The sequence below is a fragment of the Cervus elaphus genome, chromosome 16, assembly GCF_910594005.1.
Source record: "Cervus elaphus chromosome 16, mCerEla1.1, whole genome shotgun sequence".
NCBI classification, from domain to species: Eukaryota; Metazoa; Chordata; class Mammalia; order Artiodactyla; family Cervidae; genus Cervus; species Cervus elaphus.
The window spans coordinates 21,289,369-21,302,387 of record NC_057830.1 but is presented as its reverse complement, the minus strand read 5'-3'; the positions used below and the strand labels follow the sequence as shown (position 1 = coordinate 21,302,387).

The 13,019-nt window shown below is 46.1% G+C and overlaps 1 protein-coding gene across 3 annotated transcripts in view; it reads left to right on the top strand.

Moving 5' to 3' along the window:
- The first annotated feature begins 212 nt into the window (after positions 1-212).
- Positions 213-13,019, top strand: part of MSANTD3 (Myb/SANT DNA binding domain containing 3) — a 30,516-nt gene continuing 17,709 nt past the window's right edge. Inside the window, exons 1-2 of one of the 3 annotated variants that reach the window (XM_043927457.1) lie at positions 213-348; positions 436-503. The gene's annotated coding sequence lies outside the window, so the exon portion shown is untranslated. Of the gene's footprint in view, positions 349-435; positions 504-7,505; positions 7,701-7,724; positions 7,857-13,019 lie in introns of those variants that run through there. The other 2 variants (XM_043927455.1, XM_043927456.1) reach the window with 2 other exon arrangements.

Sequence of the window (13,019 nt, the reverse complement as noted above, 5' to 3'; positions counted from 1 at the left end):
CTTGTGCAATGGAAACTTCTTGGGGCAACTCGCGAGCGAGCAGAATCCTTATAATCCCCGCCATTCATTCCGCAAGTCCTGGGCTCGCGTGTCTCCGCCAGTTACATGAAGCCCCGCCCACCTCTGGGCGCGGCCCCGCTCGGCGCGCTCCCTCGGCTCGGGTCCGTAGCTCTCGGGGACGCGCGGAGCAGTGGGCAAGTTCCGGGCCACAGTGCGCTTGCGCAGAAGGTGCAACAGTCCGGGGAGGGGTGGAGCCTGAGGAGCTTAGCCTGAGGTGATAAAGAAAATACGGAAAAGATCCGTATGGAGGTCAGGTCTGGCTCCGCCGGGAGAGAGGAGATGGGCCAGGTTAGTGGGTGTTTGCAGGGTACACAAAGACAATTTGTTGGTGAGTTTACATTTTTACTGATTTTGCCTTTTTTTTTTTCAATTAAGCTCGGTGTTCAAGAGCTGATGCTTTGGAGGTCCCAGTGTTCTGACACCTCGTGCCTACGTGGCTTTGGGTAAGTTACCTGCCCGAGCTTCTGTGTCTGCCTCTGTAAAGTGGACCTGGTAATAGTTGTGGGCTTCACAGGATTTTTGTGAAGATGACATCAGACAGTGTGTGTAAAATATTTGGCACAATGTCAGAAACGCCCAATAAGTGGTAAGTGCTATTACTATCATCAATGTTAGTATCATTAAGTATCATCGTAATGTGTTTTTTTGTGTGCCAGAATCTTTCGTATGCAGTTTTTATGCTGGTAATCTTTGGAAAATATCAGAGAACCGTAGAAGTAAAAGGAAATTAGAGATTGGAAAATACTCTGTTTTTAGAAAGGAGAAAAAAGTAGATCTTGAAAAATGGACTCTAATAATCTTGAATTTTACTGAGCACCAATACAAACCCAGGATGGATCGTATCAAAGGTAGTTTGTGAGGAGAATTTCCTGGCAGTGCGGTGGTTAGGACGCCACGCTTTCACTGCTGAGGCTATAGGTTTGATTCCTTATGGGGGAACTAAGATCCCACAAGTCAAGCAGTACTGCCTAAAAAAAAAAGTAGTTTGTGAGACTTTAGAAAAGGAACTGGTACTCACTATGAAGCAGTCTGCACTTTCTAAGAACAAATAAATCAAGCCAGATTAACTTTTTTGAATGAAGAGTAAACTGATAGCTCAGTGGAAAAACTTTCTTTCCTTTAGTTGTTTACCTCAGCCTGAGATGCTGCCCCATATTAAGAGCCTTTCTTGTCAGAGTTGCTTTCATTTCTGACATAAATCTTACAGAAATAATTTTTTGAGCTAAATGGGTAATATGTGAATACCTTTATGATGTAAAAAATTCAAAAACTAAAAATGAAGGGAAAGTCCCCTTCTGAATTCTTTTTCCACCTTCACTCATCAATTTAGCGTGCATTTTGCTCTGATACTTAAAAATCGATCTATACACTGATTTGTAGCAGTTAGGACTTTATTCTGCCAACTGAATAACCAGCAAAAGAAAGCAGATTTTTAGTCTCATTTGAAAGGAAACACAAGGGCAGGTAGTGTAGAGCCAGCAGACTCTGTCTTGGTTTCACCATCCACACGTTTGTCCTTATGGTCACAAGGTGATTGCTGCTTCTCTAAAACTGAGTCCATATATTGGACAGGAAAGGACAAAAGCTATCTTGTGAAGTTTTATATTTTAATTCAGGAAAGAAAGCCGACTAGAACATCTGCCATTGGCCAGACTGTATCACGTGACCCTTCTATCAACAAGGGAGTCTGGAGCCCTTGGTGGTCACGGGGTTACGACTCCATGCTTCCACTATAGGGAGCATGGGGTTCCATCCCTGGTGGGGAAACTAAGATCCCTGAATGCTGAGTGGCCAAAAGAGAAAAAAAAGTAAGACAGGGGAATCTAGGGAAATATTAATAATTTACTTTTTAAGCATCTAAAATATAGACTCCTGAGAGTCCTTTGGACAGCAAGGAGATCAAACCAGTCAGTCCTAAAGGAAATCAACCCTGAATATTCATTGGAAGGACTGATGCTGAAGCTCCAACACTTTGGCCACCTGATGCAAACAGCCAACTCATTGGAAAAGACCCTCGTGCTGGGAAAGATTGGGGGCAGGAGGAGAAGGGGATGACAGAGGATGAGATGATTGGACACCATCACAGACTCAATGGATTTGAGTTTGAGCAAACTCTGGAGATAGTGAAAGACAGGGAAACCTGATGTGCTGCAGTCCAAGGGGTTGCAAAGAGTCGGACACGACTTAGCGATTGAACAACAACAAAGTACAGAATGACATAGTTAAAGTGAGGGGTGAATATCTTTGGGCTAAACAAGTTTTCAGTGCCTGCTGCAGAAATATAGAGGTTGGTTTTACTTTTCTGAAAATAAATTCACACTATATATTTTTGGCAACTTGCTAATTTTCCTTGGCAGTATGAACGAATTAATACTTTCCAAGGTGGCCTGTATGAAATTTCCTTGACTCCTTTAGCTGCTGCATAATACCCTTTTTTCATTATTCTAAGGCATACACTTTCATTCATGTTATTATCTCTAAAATTGGTATGCATCTTACACTTGCTATCATCTAGGCAGTAGTAGTGATATAATTGTCATTGCCTGCTGGATATGCTTCAAAGCTTGCAGAATGGATGTTAGCAGCCTGGAATATTAATGATTCTGACTCTACATATGACTCAGAAGGTTCCGACTCCAAGAAGAAGATTTATATATGTTTTAATCAATTTATTTGATGAATACTTTTAATGTATGCATGAGGGTGACATGGAATTAAAAATTCATGTCTTAAGTTTCATGTGGTTTTTTGAATAAATATAAAATAAAAATTATAAGTGTTAAGAAAACTTTTTTGTCATGGTTTAATTAGGAGCACTTTTTTCTTTTTTAATGATATATAAAATAATGGTGTTTATCATTCATGATGTCCTGAAGTCAGTGAAATATGATTTTCTACACTGTGGCTATTCCATAGTTTAATCATTTTTGTATCAATAGATGTTAAGTTTTCACTTTTTTTACAGTAGTGCTTCCGTAAACTCTTTTTCATTCCTCCTTTTCCATATGTGCAAATAGTATTTCTCTTGATTCCTAGAAACACATTTTTAAAAATTCTAAAGCCGCTGGCCCCTCCAATCTACTGTTGTTGTTCAGGTGCTGAATCATGTCCAACTATTCATGACCCCATAGCCTGCAGCACACCAGGCTTTCCTGTCCTTCACTATCTCCCACAGTTTGCTCAAACTGATGTCCATTGAGTCAGCAATGCCATCCATCTTCTGTTGCCCCTTCTCTTCATACCCTCAATCTTTCCCAGCATCAGGGTCTTTTCCAATGAGTTGGCTTTTTATATCAGGTGACCAAAGTATGGGAGCTTCAGCTTCAGCATCAGTCCTTCCAATGAATATTCTGGGTTGATTTCCTTTAGGATTGACTGTTTTGATCTCCTTGTTGTCCAAGGGACTCTCAAGAGTCTTCTCCAGCACCACAATTCGAAAGCGTTAATTCTTCAGTGCTCAGCCTTCTTTATGGTCCAGTTCTCACATCTGTACATGACTCCAGGAAAAACCATAGCTTTGACTAAATGGACATTTGTCAGTAAAGTGATGTGTCTGGTTTCTCATACGTTGTCTAGGTTTGTCATAGCTTTTCTTCCAAGCAGCAAGCATCTTTCAATTTCATGGTTGCAGTCATCATCCGCAGTGATTTTGGAGCCCCAGAATAAAGTCTGCCACTGTTTCCACTTTTTCCCCATCTATTGGCTATTAAGTGATGGGACTGGATGCCATGATCTTCATTTTTTGAATGTTGAGTTTTAAGCCACTCTCCTCCTTCACCTTCATCAAGAGGCTCTTTAGTTCCTCTCTGCTTTCTGCCGTTAGGGTGGTGTCATCTGCGTATCTGAGGTTGTTGATATTTTTCCCGGCAATCTGGATTTCAGTTTGTGATTCATCCAGCTGGGCATGTCACATGATGTACTCTGCATATAAGTTAAATAAGCAGGATGACAATATACAGCCTTGATGTACTCCTTGCCCAATTTTGAACCAGTCTGTTGTCCCATGTCCAGTTCTAACTGTATGCTTCTTGACTGGTATACACGTTTCTCAGGAGGCAGGCAGGTAAGGTGAGCTGATGTTCCCATCTCTTGAAGAATTCTCCACAGTTTGTTGTGAACCACATAGTCGAAGGCTTTCCTGTAGTCAATGAAGCAGAAGTAGATGTTTTTCTGGAATTCTCTAGCTTTTCTATGATCCAACTGATGTTGTATCTCTAGTTCCTCTGCCTTTTCTAAATCCAGCTTGTACATCTGGAAGCTCTTGGTTTGAACATTCTTTAGCCTTGTCTTTCTTTGGGATTTGAATGAAAACTGACCTTTTCCAGTCCTGTGGCCACTGCTGAGTTTTCCAAATTTGTTGGCATATTGAGTGGAGCACTTTAACAGCATCATCTTTTAGGATTTGAAATAGTTCAGCTGGAATTCCATCACCTGCACTAGTTTTGTTTGTAGTAATGCTTCTTAAGGCCCACTTGACTTCACATTCCAGGATGTCTGGTTCTACTTGAGTGACCACACCATTGTGGTTATCCAGGTTATTAAGACCTTTTTTGGTCTAGTTCTGTGTATCCTTGCCACCTCTTCTTAATCTGTTCTGCTGCAGAGTACATCATGTGACATGCCCAGCTGGATGAATCACAAACTGAAATCCAGATTGCCGGGAAAAATATCAACAACCTCAGATACGCAGATGACACCACCCTAAAGGCAGAAAACAGAGAGGAACTAAAGAGCCTCTTGATGAAGGTGAAGGAGGAGAGTGGCTTAAAATTCAACATTCAAAAAATGAAGATCATGGCATCCAGTCCCATCACTTAATAGCCAATAGATGGGGAAAAAGTGGAAACAGTGGCAGACTTTATTCTCTGGGGCTCCAAAATCACTGCGGATGATGACTGCAACCATGAAATTGAAAGATGCTTGCTGCTTGGAAGAAAAGCTATGACAAACCTAGACAACGTATGAGAAACCAGACACATCACTTTACTGACAAATGTCCATTTAGTCAAAGCTATGGTTTTTCCTGGAGTCATGTACAGATGTGAGAACTGGACCATAAAGAAGGCTGAGCACTGAAGAATTAACGCTTTCGAATTGTGGTGCTGGAGAAGACTCTTGAGAGTCCCTTGGACAACAAGGAGATCAAAACAGTCAATCCTAAAGGAAATCAACCCAGAATATTCATTGGAAGGACTGATGCTGAAGCTGAAGCTCCCATACTTTGGTCACCTGATGTAAACAGCCAACTCATTGGAAAAGACCCTGATGCTGGGAAAGATTGAGGGTATGAAGAGAAGGGGGCAACAGAGGATGAGATGGTTGGATGGCATTGCTGACTCAATGGACATCAGTTTGAGCAAACTGTGGGAGATAGTGAAGGACAGGGAAGCCTGGCGTGCTGCAACCCATGGGGTCTCAAAGAACTGGACACAACTTTGTGACTCATCAATGACAAAATTTTCCAGGGAAGTCTCAATTTAAAAAATCTTGGTACATTATTGTCATTCAGTTCAGTTCAGTTGCTCAGTCGTGTCCGACTCTTTGCCACCCCATAAACCACAGCACTCCAGGCCTCCCTGTCCATCACCAACTCCCAGAGTTTACCCAAACCCATGTCCATTGTGTCGGTGATGCCATCCAACCATCTCATCCTCTGTCGTCCCCTTCTCCTTCTGCCTATTGTCATTAGCTATCAACATACTTCAGAAGTTCTGAGATTTCAGTATCTGAACTATACTGTACTGCCTTGAGTTCCAGTGAGGCATATGTCACACAGTTTGTTTCCAGATAGCATCTCCATGGGGATGGTCTTAGTTTTTAAGTTCTCTGGACAATTTCAGATCTACTTGGATTATTGTTAAACCTGACAGATTATTGTTAAAGTAATGAACAGGGAGCAGTATACCTCTACATTATAGTAAGGGTCTTTATTTTTATTAGTGCTTCTGACCCCAGAAGTGTTTGGGTGTTTCTTTGCAGTCAAAAGACCTGGCTCAGCCTCTCACTCTCTGAGCAAGGTGACTCTGTGGGTCATGGGAGCTAGGAGGGTGGGGATAGCCTCACATATATCCAAGGAATTAAAAAAAAAAAAAGCAAGTGTTGGTGAGGTAATGGCAAATTTGGAACCCTCATACATTGCATATATTGCTGGTGGGAACATAAAATCATTCATTTAGCCACTATGGGAAATTTTTTGGCAGTTCCTCATAGAGTTAAACAGAATTACCATATGACCCAGCAATCCCACTCCCAGGTATATACCCCAAAGAACTGAAAACATTGACAAATACATTTATATAGGCTCATTCAGAGCAGCACTATTCACAGAGGGTGGAAATAACACAAATATCCCTCAATAGATACATGTATAAACACATTGTGGTATACATACAATAGAATATTATTTAGCCATAAAAAGAAATGAAGTGTAGGACACACACTGCAAGGAGGGTGAATCTGGAAAACATCATGCTAAGTGAAAGAAGCCAGGCACAAAAGACTACCTGTTATATGATTCCATTGATATGGAATGTCCAGAATAGCCAAATTCAGAGAGAAAAAATAAATTAGTGGTTACTCTGAGTTGAGGAGACCAAGGGATAGGGAGTGACTGCTTAATGTGTAGGGAGGGGGTTCCCTTTTGGGGTGATCTGTTTCAGAACGAGATAGAGATGGTGTGGTTGCTTTACACTGCATTGTCATAAATACCACTGGATTGTTGACTTGAAAGTTATTTTATGTTATGTGTATTTCACTCTAATAAGACGACAAGACAAAGTTAAATCCTCTCTACCCTTCCGAGCTTGGAATTTTCCCAGCGGATACAAGGCAAAAGAGACAGCTAGCCCCCATCCTTGCCGGGGCACGATAAAAGGTGCCTTGTCCTACAGTTGCAGTTGTGTATTCATTCATTCGTGCATAAATTCCCACTTACTCAGCACAGCGTCTGAACCAGGTTTGGGCTGCAGAGGGAACAGTCTCTGCCCCGGGAGCGCACAGCCTAGGGGGAGACACATCCCGCAAATTAAAAAAATAAAGCAAAACTCTGTGATGAACCCAGCAAAGGAGGGTTGGCTACTTAAGTAGCAGGGTGTTCCGAAAGAAAAGGGGGCCTTTGTCAGACAGGGCGCATGGACTGAGCCGATTCCTGTCCATGGCCGCCAAGTCCCTGGCGACAAATGCATTCTTTTGTTGTTCATGGAAATGAAACAGTTTTTCAGGCCCTTCAGGAGCTCGTCCGCCAAGGTGGGAAGACGGAACTCAATAAGCACAAGGATGTCGGGCAGGAGGGAGAGGGGTGGATAGGCGGGAGACCCCCTGCGCCCCGCCCCGAACCTCGGGGGAGGTCGGCGACCGCGTCTTCGGGAGGTGGGGACTGCGCGGGGCCGCGCTCCCGCCCTCCTCGGCGCCTGCGGACCCGCAGGCGGCGGGCGGCCCGCGAGGGGGCGGCGGCTCCCGGGCTTTGTGGCCGCTGCGCGCGCGGCGGGGCCTGGCCGGCCGGGGGCGCGCCGCCGCCGCCCGGCGCTCCGGAGCCCGCGGCCCTCCCGGCCGCCCAGCCTGCGAGAGGAGTCGAGGCCGCCCGCGTTCGCATCTCGCCGGCCCCTCCCCCGATCGCCGCGGCCGCTGCGCCGCCGCTGCAGGTAGGAGGCTCCCCGGGCGGGCGGGTCGCAGCGGGGCTGGGGCACCGGCCAGGCGTGCGGGGGCCGCGGGGCCGGTAGGGCGCGCTTCCGGCCCAGGCGCCACGACCCATGCCCCGCAGGCCGGACGGCCACCTCCGCGCGCCGCGATGGGACTCGGTGAGTGCGGCCGGCCTGTGGCGTACAAAGCCCCAGGGCGCGGAGCTCGGGGAGATTGAGCGACGTACCCGGGGTCTGGGGACTCTGGACTCCGAGGGCAGAGGAGCGGTTTGGGGGGTGGGGGAGAAACCTTCGGTGCCGGCGGCTCCCCATCCCAGTGTCCCCACAGTATGCCGGGCTCTGTGCTCGCGCTTTTGCATACTTGTCTTCTTTAAGACCCCTTGTGTCCCTTACAGAGGTGTGAGGGGAGGGGTCCCTCATTCAGGGGCCGAGCGCCGAGCATCACAGTGGTGCCCGCCTGACCTTGGGAAAGCGCCTTTACTCAGAGCCCTGGCTGCAGCTCCTGTAAATGAGGGTGGGTTGGGGGGGAGGGATGGTGGCGGAGAGTGCGTGGTGTAATGCCTACCCGCAGGTGCTATTGTGAGAGATGAGGTACGCCAATGATCATACATATTGAGCACTTTCTACATACCAGGCCTGGGTACCAAACAGTTGGCATGAGTTATCTAATTAAATCATCATGCTGGCGCTGTGATGTAGCTACTGTAAATTGCACTAGTAATCTTTATTTAGGAGTAGGAAATAGAGAATAATTTAGCCTCCCTATTCTGATTAAGGAAATTGGGTGTTTCTTAGGCATGGTCACATTTAAGTTTACAGATGTCCCTGCAATGTCAGGAGAGCAGTTGTGGGATATATTTATTGCACATTTAAAACCGGCAGGTAGGATAATATCAGGGCCAGGGGTGTGCATTTCAGCGTCAGATAAGTCAGCTGTGTTACCAAGGAAATTGTTGAGTATTAATTCAAAAACATAGTTCCAGAGTTAGGACTGAGGGCTGCTCTGGGAGTTTGGGGCCAGAGAGACAAGGGGCAGACTAGGAGGAAACGGAGGATTCTGAAGCCCTGGGTGGAGAAAGGGACCTGTGACCACCACCCCAGCAGCTTTCTGGACCAAGATTTCATCCTGCCCTTAGAGACCAGGCATCCTATCAGGAAGGAGGGGAGGGGTGGGGGAAGGATCCAGGGGCAAGATCAATGGATTGTCTCTTCTTACTCCCAGGCCACCTCAAAAGTATTCAGATGGGTTGAGAACCGGATGACAGGGCCTCCTAAAGCACCATGGTCCCTTCTCATGATTTTTTAAATTCTTTTAATATGTTTGAGGAGATTGGGATGCTCACCAACCCTAAAGATTGGTAAGATGCTTAAAATACAAAGATCTAATTGATGTAATGAAGGAGTGTGTTTGAATACAGCTCCCTTGGTTGGATAAGAAGTGGGCCTGAGGAGATTATTTGGGGGTTTAGTTTAGAATGAGGAGAACTGAAAAGATTCTGGACCCTGAAGAAAAAAGAGAAAGGCAGGAAGGCCCAGGCGCTGTACCCTGGGGCAGGGGGTAGAAGGAGCACTGAGACCCCCAGAATACCATGTGCAGAATACCCAGCCAGCCCCCTGGTGCTCGAGTACCCAGAAGGTACCCCTCTTCTCCCAGCTTGTGACTGCATCTTCCTTGAGTGTTGTGGAAGGTCGGGGCTCGACTCAGGCTGACTTTTCTCCTGAGTGAGCAGGAAAAGCTTCTTGGAGAAGGGTTGCTTGAAAACTGGTCTTGAAGGACAGGGTGTTTGGGCGCATGGTGATGGTGAAGGTAGGAGCCCTGTGCCTAGTAAAAAGAGCAGATGCTTTGGAGAGACAGATAGTGGGAGGTTTGAGTTCTAGGTCTGCCATTTCTCAGCCATGTAATTTTTTGCAAGGATTAAATAATGGTTTTTCAAGTGCCAGGTAGGGAGCTCAGTAAGCGCTAGGACCTTTTCCCCTGTCCACAGTGACATTTGTTTAATTCTTGTCTCCTGAGCACCAGTCTTATGCTGAGTCATATGCTTCATGCTGGGGATCCAGAGATGAGTCAGAAATTATGTATTTCCCTTAGGAATTTCCCAGCCTAGTGAAGGAGATGGACACAATGAGCAAATTAAAGAAAATAAGGGAAGTGCAATTATCTACAGCTGGTAGTGAGCTCACAGGAGAGTAACTCATTCATTCTGGATAGAACACTCAGGGCTAACTACCTCTTTAACAAGATATAACAAGATGAGATGTTATCATAGAGGTTTTGAATGCAACACCAACTCTTAATTTCTATCTTTTTTTTGCCTTTGTCTTGTCTTTGCCCTGATAGTCTCTCTCTTAAAAAAAAAACACACACACAACCTAGTTGCAGTGTGTACATAGTTGTTAAGCTGCCTCAAACTCATTTTAGGAGGAAGCTATTATAAATAAAATCAACATAATAGCCTGGCTGTTAGTTAAGGAAGGCTTCACAAAAAATTTCATGAGAGTTGGACCTTGAGGGATGAAGATAAGCCCTTGGTGGACTTTGGGGTAAAGGATTCCAGCCAAAGGAAGCCCCATGTCCAGAGGCATGTGAACACAACTAGTTCAAGGGTATGAAGGTGAGTTTGGTCTGGCTGGGTTGAAACATACAGGGAAAGGGTGTTGTGGGGGCAGTGTAATCGGGGCCAGATCTGGAAAAGCCTTGGAATGCCTTGTGAGCAGTTTGGACTTTATCACCAGAGGTCTACATGCAGGACTATGGCATCATCACTGTGTTTTAGGAAGAGTCCTTGAGGGGCCGGAAGTTTGGGAGGTCATTTTGGGAGATTAGGGCTGACCGTGGACACAGGCGGTGAGGATGGGAGCGGAGAAAAGAGATACAGAGGTAAAATGTGAAGTGGGTCTTGATGAGTGGATCCATGGGATTGAAGAGCATACTGAGGTGGCTGAAATCATCAGAAATCGGAGGTTTGGGAATGAATAATTCATTCGCTTTGGGAGATTTCTGAGGTATCCATGATGGACAACTAGATGGAGGTGGCCAGGAGACAACTGGAAATGTATGTAGTGTTGAGGGGAGAGGATGGGGCTGGAGAGAGGTTCTTCCTGACATCCCTACTTTCTTGAGATCAAACGCCAAGAATCAGCTATGTGCTCAAGATACAAATAAAATACAGTTCCAAGCCACAAGAGCTCATACTTGGATAGGGGACCCCCTGAGGCTATGGATAGACTAGTACAGAGTAATTCTGAGGCTGAAGGAAAAGGTAAACACGTGGGACCCCGGGCCCTGCGACTTGAGAGCTGCTGTTGCTGAAGTGGTGAGTGTTGCCGAAGAGGAGATTGTCCTCAGATGAGAAGCAGGCCGGAGAAGGAACACCTACGTAAGGGGACTTGCATTTTGTAAAAGCACTTTCCGTGGAGGGTACTTGAGTAATGATCCCAAGGGAATTTCAGGGAGACTGGGACAGTGTGGGGACATGGTTTGGGATGGAGCTGAGGGGAGAGGAGGGGAGGGGTCAGGACCTTTAAGAACTTTCCCCTGGTTGGCAGAGGGAACTGTGAGGGGGGTGGGAGATGGGAGGTAGGAGCCCCTTGCCTTAAACACAAGGCTGGTTCTGCTCACGATCACACTTAGACACAGATGGTAAAAATAAACACTTCCCGGTTACTTGGCCACCTGGAGTGGGTGGTGAAGGAGAAGAGGAGGGAGAGCACCAGAGGAAGCAAGTTTAGTGCTGGGTATAGACTGGAAAATCTTCTAAAGAAAGAAGGCAGAGAGGGCATCCTGAGTAGACAGGTCTGAACACGTGAGAGCAGGTACATGGCAAAGTGTGCGCGGGAACAGGAGTGTCTGATGATTCTTAACCTCTGTGACAGATGGAGGAGGAAATGGCAACCCACTCCAGTATTCATGCCTGGGATATCCCATGGGCAGAGGAGCCTGGCAGTTTGGAGTCCATGGGGTCGCAGAGAGTCAGACATGACCGAGTGACTGAGCTTGCACTGCGTCAGATGAAATCAGGAAGGCATCATAGCTCTAGCTAGGCTTTTAAAAATTTGACATGCAGGGACTTCCCTGGTGGTACAGTGGATAAGGATCCCCCTGCTGGTGCAGGGGACACAGGTTCGATCCCTGGTCCGGGAAGATCCCACATGCTGTGGGCAACTAAAGCCTGTGAGCCACAACTGCTGAGCCTGTGCTCTAGAGCCCGTGAGCTGCAACTGATGAGCCATAGCTACTGAATCTAGCGTGCTCTAGGGCCTGAGAGCCACAGCTAGTGAGAACCTGTGCTGCAGCTGCTGAAGCCCATGAGCCTAGAGCCCATCCTCTGCAACAAGAGAAGCCACTGCAATGAGAAGCCTACACACCGCAACTAGACAGTAGGCCCTGCTCACTCCAACTAGAGAACGCCTTCACGCAGCAACAAAGACCCAGTGCAACCAAAAATAAATAAATACATTTTAAAAATTAGGCATACAGTACAACAGTATGATTTTTATTATGATAAATCCTTGATAAAAGGAGAAATTTAACATAGTGGGACATCTAGATATAATTAGGTAAAGAAAGTACAAATGGCGAGCAGGTTAGTTTCAGCATATATTTCCCCTATATTTATTTCCCTGCTGTATACCAAGTGCTCTTCAAGGAGCTTGGGCTGCAGTAGTGAGGGAGGGGTCCATCACTTGCTTTAGACATTTCACTTAGAAATAACCTACAGAGTTAAACCTGGGCTCACCTCCCCTAAAGTGCTGAGTTTACTCTATTCTATTGCAGTGTTCTCTTTCTTTGGCTAGTAGCCCCACTAGCCTCCTAAATAATCAGAAAATGCCATCTATGCATCTTTGGCAAAGGACCATGGAAGTTAGGTTGCAGAAAAACCATTGTAACAGCATTGTTAGTGTGGGCTACAGCACTGGATGGGGCTTCAGAGAACACGCATGGTAGTTTTATAATTTAGGGATGAGGAATCAACAGGAGGAAAGCGGACTTGCCTAATGGCACAGAGTGAGTGTCAGAGTTGAGGGCGGTGGCCTCGTTTTCAGTTGGGGTAAGGGGGAGGGCTTGAGGGTACCTATCCAAAGGGCATCTTGATGATGAGAGGGTTCCAGAGAAGAGATCTGGGGGGAGGGGTTGCAAACAAATGATGAAGCTTCACTTGTAGCCCCTCCTCTGTCTCTAGGAACCCCTGTGGTTTGCTCTGAGACTCCGTTTGCTCATCTGTAAGGTGAGAAGATTGGATTGAAATCCCTTGTGAGTTTAACATGTTAGGATCGATGTTGTTTCCTGAAAAAGGTTGTTTGGGGGGATGCTGAGAGAGGAGA